General features: G+C 33.1%; 1 long non-coding RNA gene across 5 annotated transcripts in view; it reads right to left on the reverse strand.

The window, feature by feature from the left end:
- The window catches only part of LOC106868233 (uncharacterized), a 274184-nt gene that overhangs the window by 159549 nt on the left and 105666 nt on the right, over window positions 1-8969 (reverse strand). The window lies entirely within an intron of this gene.

Genomic DNA, 8969 nt, shown 5'->3' on the forward strand with positions numbered 1-8969 from the left:
CCCACCAAAATTTCAGGCCTTGTGCCTAAAATAAAAAGGAGTATTATTATAATTGTTATCATTATTATTATTATTAAGGTGGTGAGCTGGCAGAATTGTTAGCAGGCCAAAATGATTGACAGTATTTTGTTTGTCTTCACATCCTCAGTTCAACTTGCCTTTCATCGTTTCAGGGTCAATAAAATAAGAACCAGTTGAGGGCTAGGGTCAATGTAATCAACTATACCCCTCCCCAAATTTCAGGCCTTGTGCCTTTAGTAGAAAGGATTGTTATTGTTATTATTATTATTATTATTATTATTATGACAACAAGCTGGCAAAATTGTTAGCACGCAGGGAAAATTGTTTAGCATTTCATGTCTTTATGTACTGAGTTGAAATTCCACTGAGATCGACTTTGCCTTTCGTCCCCTCAGGGTTGATAAAATATGTACCAGTTGAGTACTGGGTCGATGTAATCAACTATCTATCTCCCCTAAATTTCAGGCCTTGTGCTTGTAGAAGAAAGGATTATTATTATTATCATTATCAAGCCAGTGAACTAGCAGACTCATTTGCATGCTGGGCAAAATGCGTAGTGGCATTTCGTGCATCCTTATGTTCTGAGTTCAAATTCCACCGAGCTTGACTTTGTCTTTCATCCATTAGGGGTTGATAAATTAAGTACCAGTGAAACACTGGGTTCAATGTAATCAACTAGGCCCCTCCCACAAAATTTTGGGCCTTGTGCTTAAAGTAAAAAGGATTATTATTATTATTATTATTATTATTATTATTATTATTATTATTATTACTACTACCTCCACCTTAGCAGAGATATTGTTTTCAGTCATGTTTGTTTGTTTGTTTGTCTGTGGACAAGATATCTCAAGAACTGCTGGATGAATTTGGATGAAACTTTCAGGTATGTTTGGCCTCGTGGCTGGCACGAACTGATTAGATTTTGGAGGTACCGGACAAGGATTCTGGATTATTTTTCCTGTTTGTGGTCGGGTTCATTTTTAATATTCTTGTTTGTGAGAGCAGTTGAGTTAATTTCAGATATTCTCATTTTAAAAATCATCTCTGGCTAATTGTTGAGAGGACGTTGGTGTTGCCTTGGCGGAGGTTTGCGCTCTGAGTACTCTTATTATTATTATCAAGGTGGCAAACTGGCAGAATCATTCATATGCCGGGCAAAATGCTTAGCGGCATTTCGTCTGTGATTTGACTGCTATTTCTAGGAGTTTGAACAACTGTGTAGAGGCTGAGTTCAAATTCCACAGAGGTCAGATTTGCCTTTCATCCTTTCTGGGTCAATAAATTAAGTACCAGTTGAGTACCAGGATCGATGTAATTGAAGTATTTGTCTTATCCCTTATCCCAAGCATTTTGTCTGTTTTTATGTTCTGAGTTCAAATCCCTTTTAGGGTTGATTAAATAAGCAACAGTCAAGCACTGTGCTTAAAGTAAAAAAGGATGATTATTATTATTATTATTATTATTATTATTATTATTATTATTATTAGGGTAGTTAGCTGGCAGCACTCAGACAAAATGCTTTGCCATATTTGTTTCAGCTCTTTATATAGTAATTCAAATTCTGCCAAGGTCAGTTTTGCTTTCAGACTTCTAAGATAGATAAAATAAAGTTTCAGTCAAGTACTGGGGTCAATTTGATTTATCCCTTATCCCAAATTTGTGACCTTTTACCTCCAAAAGAAATTAATATTATCTTTATTATAAAGTATTATTAATTATAATCGAGATGATTTAGATAAAAATGTATAATGTAACTAAGACAAATATTTAACTAACTTACATTAGATATGAACCTAAACCTAATTAACTGGTCTGAGATGGTTACAAATAAAACCTGGGGACTGCTTTGCGTATATAAATTGCCACTGAAATTAGAATATTTTTAAAATCAATTTATAACAGCAATATGATCAAAATTAAATTAGACTTATATGTAAAAATGTGCAGTTCAATTTGTTAACATCTAAACCCTAGAGCCAATAAGGTAGCCTCTACACAGTTGTTCAAACTCCTAGAAATAGCAGTCAAATCTTTGTCAAATCACACTGTCATTTCAAAAAGGATGGGCCACACTGGCCGATGTAATCCTAGATATACACAATGCTCAAGTTAGAGGTGGATGGCCATGACTGGAAATTCTTTGATCATCGTTTAAATGGTCCTTGTATATGCATGACTGATATTTATTTTATCAACTTTGATGAGATTCAAAAACAAAATTAAATACAATCAAACACTCAGTCCAACAATATAATTTTTACCACTTCACTTTTAACAGTAATCTGTTGTACAGGCACAGGCATGGCTGCATGGTTAAGCAATTTGCTACCCTATTTATGTGGCTTTGGGGTCGGTCTATGGCATGGAACTTTGGGCAAATGTCTTCTACAACAGCCCTGGTCTAACCAAAAAATTTGAGAATGAATTTCATAGACAGAATCTAAAAAGAAACCCATTATACGTGTTTGTCTTTATTGTAATATTGTGCGCTAAGCGTGAACAGATATCATGATCATACGAGTGACAGTGCTTTGCAATTGCTCTAAAAAACATGTCCAAACTCAAAGAAAATATTACCTTGCTTAGAAACAAGCGAGGATTGGAAACACAAGGAGCATCTAGTCATAGAAAATCTGCCCCAATGAATCTTGTCTGACCCATGCAAGGATAGAAAAGTGGACACTAAAATGACAACAACGGTGACGATGAACACAAATTTTCAGAAAGTGAATAGTAATTGAATCAACACCGATATAGTACTGTTATGTAAATTTCTACCAACCACAAACAAAGGAAAAGCAAAAATCAAACTACGAATGCAGAGAAATGCTCTACGTTTCCGCTATTTGATTGCCTTTTATAATAATAATAACAACAATGTCTTGGCACAAAGCCAAAAATTTTGAGGAATGGGGACAATTGATCAAATCAACTCCAGTATATGTTTGGTATTATATTAATAACCCTGAAATAATGGAAAGCAGGTTTTGAAGTCACAATGTAAAGGGACATAACTAAATCCAGCAAGACATCTAGTCTGGCGCTCTCTTAGTTCTGCCATCCACTGTCCTAACAATAGTATAAATGATTTCTAACAGACACAAGGCAATATATTTTGGGGAAGGGTATAGATGATTATATGAACAACATTATTTGAAGAATATCCATTTTACTGATTCTGGAAAGGTGAAAGGCAAGGATGATTTCAGTAGGTTTGAATGCATTACACAACTAACTACCACAAATGCCCTACCATTTCAACCATTTAATGTCCTCCACTGCCCTTATTAATCATAACGATGATCTATATTCATACAAAGCAAAAGAAATACAATATCATTTATAACTATTGACAGCTAAATTTGCTTTACTATTTAAAATAATCATAATTATCTAGTTTAGTTTTCAAGTATTTAAAGACATTTAAATTTAGAAAATCTACTTTTAAATAATAATAATCCTTTCTACTAAAGACACAAAGCCTAAAATTTGGTAAGAAGGGATTAGTCAATTACACTGACCCCAGTACACATCTGGTACTTATTTTATCAACCCCGAAAGGATGAAAGGCAAAGACAACTTCGGCAGAATTTGAACTCAGGATGTAAAAACGGATGAAATACCACTGAGCATTTTCCCTAGTGTGCTAACAATTCTGCCAACTCATCGTTTTAAAAATAATAATAATAATCTTTTCTACTATAGGCACAAGGCCTGAAATTTGGGGACGGGGGCTAGTCAATTATATCAACCCCAGTATTCAACTGGTACTTATTTTATCAACCCTAAAAGGATGAAAGGCAAAGTCGATCATGATGGCATTTCAACTTAGAAAAAAAAGAAGGATGAATAATAATAATAATAATAATAATAATAATAATAATAATAATAATAATAACAACAACAACAATGCTTTTCAAATTTTGGCACAATGCCAGTAGTTTCAGGTTGGAGGCAAGTTGATTACATTGACCCCAGTGATCTACTGGTACTTATTTTTTTACCCCGAAAGGATGAAAGGCAAAGTGGAGACCTTGGCAGAATTTGAACTCAGAACATGAAGATGGACAAAATGCCACTAAGCGTTTTGACTGTCAGGCTAACGATCTTGCCAGCTTACCATCTTCATCGTTTAACGTCCGCTTTCCATGCTAGCATGGGTTGGACGATTTGACTGAGGACTGGTGAAACCGGATGGCAACACCAGGCTCCAAATAATAATCCTCTCTATTATAGGCACAAAATCTGAAATTTTAGAGGAGGGAGCTAGTTGATTACATCAACCCAAGCACCTAACTGGTATTTATTTCACCCACCCTGAAAGAATAAAAAGAAAAGTCAAACTTGATAGCATTTGAACTCAGAATGTAAAAACGGATAAAATGTCCGGTATGGTAACAATTCTGCCAGCCCGCCATCTTAACAACAATTTTATCACAAAGCCAGCAATTTTGAGAGGATAGGAAGTTGATTACATTGACTCCAGTGATGAATGGATACTTATTTTATTGACCCTAGAAGAATAAAAGGCAAAATCAACCACAGCAACATTTGAACTTGGAACACAAAGAGAGAGCATTTAGTCTGGCATGGTAACGAGGCCTGAAATTTTGGGCAAGACAGCTAATTGATTACATCAAGCCCAGTACTCAAATGATACTTAATTCATCAAGCCTGAAGAATGAAAGATAAAATCAACCCTAGTAGTAATTGAACTTAAGACATAAAGAAGCGGAAAAAATGCTACCAAGCATTTTGTCCAGTGTGGTAACAATTCTGCCAGCTCACCTTAATAACAATAATAATAATAATAATAACAATGATGATGATAGTACTGTCTGAGGTCCTTGTTTTGACTTGCGGGACAGAACAAACCCCCGGTAGACACAATATCTTCAATCAACATCATGATATTGGATACTGTGTGACGTCTTAAATAATAATAATAATAATAATAATAATAATGATCCTTTCTACGAAAGGCACAAGGCCAGAAATTTTTGGGGAGGGAACTAGTTGATTACATTGATTGCAATGTGTAACTGGAATTCATTTCATCGACCCCAAAAGGATGAAAGCTAAGTCAACCCCGGCAGCATCTGAACTCAGGATGGACAATAATAATCCTTTCAAGGCCTGAATTTTGGGGGGAGGATGCCAGTCAATTATATCGACCCCAGTGCTTGACTGGTATTCATTTTACCAACCCTGAAAGGATGGAAAGCAAAATCAACCTCAGCGGAATTTGAACCCAGAACATAGAGATGGATGAAATGCTGCCAGGCATATTGTCCGCCAGCTCGCCACTCAAATAATAATAATAATAATTCTTTCTACTATATATATATACAAGTCTGAAATTTTGGGGGATGGGCTAGTCAATTGCATTGACCGCAGTGTTCAATTGGTACTCATTTTCTCGACCCCCAAATGGATGAAATTTGAACACAGCATGTAAAAATAGACAAAATGCCACTATGCATTTTGTCTGGTGTGCTAATGGTTCTGCCAGCTCGACACTTTAAAAATAATAATGAAAGAATTTAGTTTCGCCCAACAACTTATTTGCTTATTATTTCCTTTTCTATGAGGATCATGTTTTATTTAAGAGCTAAGCTAAACCCATTGTCACTAACCGCGAGACTGAATCAACTGGTTTTGCTACTATTAGAGTTTACTAGTGATTCCTACACAAGTTTATTAAAAATGCATAGCTTTAATAAATATATAACTGGAAATAGATATTTAAAATATGTGCACAGGCAAATGTCTGCAAGTAAGCATGCATGCGTATGTACATGTGAACGGTTATGAGAATTTGCATATGTATCTTTGAATGCAATTAGTTTCAGAAATATGTGCGTGTGTGCAAACAGATGTGTACTAATGCGTATTCACTTGTGTAGACATAAATGTGTGACCACATACAAGTATATATATATATAAGTGTATGTATGTAAAGGTAGATGTCTACAGGTGTGGGAGGCATACACATGTGTAAAAATGTTGTCTAAGTATAGTGTACGCATGTGGACTTTTGTGTGCGCGCATGTGTAATAAACGTGCAATACATTTTATACACATATATAATAATAATAATAATGATGATGATAATTTGATTTTGATTAAACTTTTTAACATCAAATTCAGAATAAAATTTGAAGATGGAACCTATATACCAGATGGCGTTAACAACACTAACTACATACGCACACATATATATAAATAGCGTGAAACTATTATTAGTGCTTTTGGTTATGCATTAGATTTATATATATATATATATATATATATATACATACACACGCACAAACAAACATAGAGAAAGAGAGAGCCGTTATGAAACAAGGGAGGATAAAATGTACTATAAAAAGGACCCAGTCAGCATCAAAAGATTTTCCATAATTCTTTCAAAATATCCTCATTACTGGAGTATGTAATAACAGAAGGGTATAAAGCTTCTTTGAGTCATGTGCCTCTCACTCTAGAGAAGTTAATGGCCTATGGATTATGTCTTGCTACCTGTGTCATAGTGTAGAATTGCATCGAATAATAGAAAATGTTTGAACAAATATAGAAGTTCTGGTATGAACCAAATACTAGTGGTTTCCAATTAGTAAAATGTATATAAATGTTTAGATCCTGTTTAGTGGCTGTTCAAAATTAACTCTAAAATCAGACACCACTATGTAACACTTTTTGAAAAAGACTTCATTTCATTTTAATCTGTTGCGCTGGTTAGGAGTATAATTAAGTTATTGCACAGAATAATTTGGATATACTTTAATGATGGTCTTTACTTTGTATTACAACATCCCTTAAAGTGATATATTGATGCGATTTAAATGGCAATCATATGACATGGCAAAGAAGGGTTTACCAAGAGGTCTCTCGATAAATTATCAGCTTATCAGAAATACGCTAAAGTATATTTGTGACAATACATTAAAAAGAAATGTTAGCGCTCTAAATAATTAAATGTAAGTTCTGAAATATAACTATGACTGCAAAAGCTACTGAAAGAATGTGATCACAATAACTGCGCATGTGCTTTTATCACACCACTACTTAGAGTAGTAGTATTATCACTTCCACTCTTTAACTGAAAAATTTGCTGAAAATGTAGAAAAATTTAATTCTAGAATTGTAATCTACTCCTATCAAAATGCCAGTAGCCAATTAGCTACTTATAACTAATGTGAATTGAATATATTACAGAGAAAAAGTAGTGTTTAAAATGGAAAACTTTTTGAAGTGATTAAAATAACAACAGGCATGAAAGAAATAGTTATACCTCTACAGAATTGAAGTTCAATTTGAGAAAAGATTAAATTTTATGAAGAAAAATATGCAATCAAATAGACAGATAAAGTACTATACAGTATAACAACTCTTTTAATGATTTGTTTGAAATAAATGTTAACATTTAAACAGATTCCTTATATGATCACGACAAAGGCGACAATAAATTGTTGAATGTATTTTAACAGAAATTTAATTCTACATGTATGTAACAGAGTATCTTACCTTACATTGAACATTTTAAAAGAATACATAATATACAAGTCTGTCCAAGATGGCGAGTATTTTTCCTTTCAGAGAAATTATGCACTAAATAGGTGTTACCACTGGGGCTGCTTAAAACTGCAGTTGCATGCATTGCGCATGTACTACGACCAGGCCACTCCTACCACGTTGACGAAGGCAGAATGATAAAGCTAAGATAAGATGCATTGAAGCAGGCACAGCATTTGTTGCAAGAAATCTGTGACTATGTGTAACTACTTATTTTGGTATACTATTTTATCTAAATTGCGACGACAGCAGCTTGGTTGTTCACTTAATTTTCTAAGTTTATTACACACACACCACACACAAAAAGCGTAAAAATGAACGCATGCACGTTCAACCTCTGTGAGAAGTTATGCTAACGTTATGATGAATTTACAAGATATCTGGTTTAAAGAAAGATTAAAAAGTTGTTTTACATTTTACTGGAAATGCTTTACAGCAAAATTAGAGACTTCAAAATATCACTAAAGTTATTGGTAAAAGAAAAAAATGCTGGAATAAACTAACTTGATCAAGGTAAAACAAAGTAAAAAGTTGCTAAATATTATTCGAAAACTATTTCCTTACATGAGTTTTGTCTAAACTAAAACTTGTAAGATATATCTCATTAAGATAAATAATCTCGAAAAGTATTCAAAACTGAATTCTAAGTTAGGGGGGAAATGAAATTCATAAAGTAACTAAAAAATATATCCAGCCCTAATGTAACTGTTGAAAAGGGAGGGGGATGAGTAGTAAAGAGGGGAAGATTGCAACGGTTGCAAGAAGCATTTAATTTAAATACAGTTGATTCGTTCAATTTAGATTTCAAAAATTCAACTATTTGTGATAATTTCAGAATAAAATTACAACTAAATATTATCAAATACTTATTGACTTATTTCAATTTAAAAATAAAAAGTAAAAATTAAGATTTGAATAATATTGTAAGTTTATTCATCAAGTTATATTGAATTCAGCAAACCAATGCAACAGATATGATTTACTTCAAAATTATTTCATCTACATGCACAGATATTAAACTAACCAAGTAGTTTGTTTTAAGTATTATATATCTATTTTCCAATTAATATGAACCGAATTTCAATAATTTAGAGTTTTTCATTGCGCATGTGTTTTTTGCCATGAAGAAAACTCTATACTACTGTAGGTTATATTTCAGTGCATTATAAATAGAAGAAAAAGACACTTTGCTATATGTAAGTAAAGCAAATGTTTCTTTTGATTTCTCCAGCGATAAAAGAATTTCTAACAAAGAAATCTTTTTAGAAAAATTAAGTCATTTCAGTAAAAATAATAACACTGTATGTTTGTGCTATATGTATATGTATATGTACATATATATTATATATATATATATATATATATATATATAT

Source organism: Octopus bimaculoides, chromosome 20 (genome assembly GCF_001194135.2).
Source record: "Octopus bimaculoides isolate UCB-OBI-ISO-001 chromosome 20, ASM119413v2, whole genome shotgun sequence".
Lineage (NCBI taxonomy): Eukaryota > Metazoa > Mollusca > Cephalopoda > Octopoda > Octopodidae > Octopus > Octopus bimaculoides.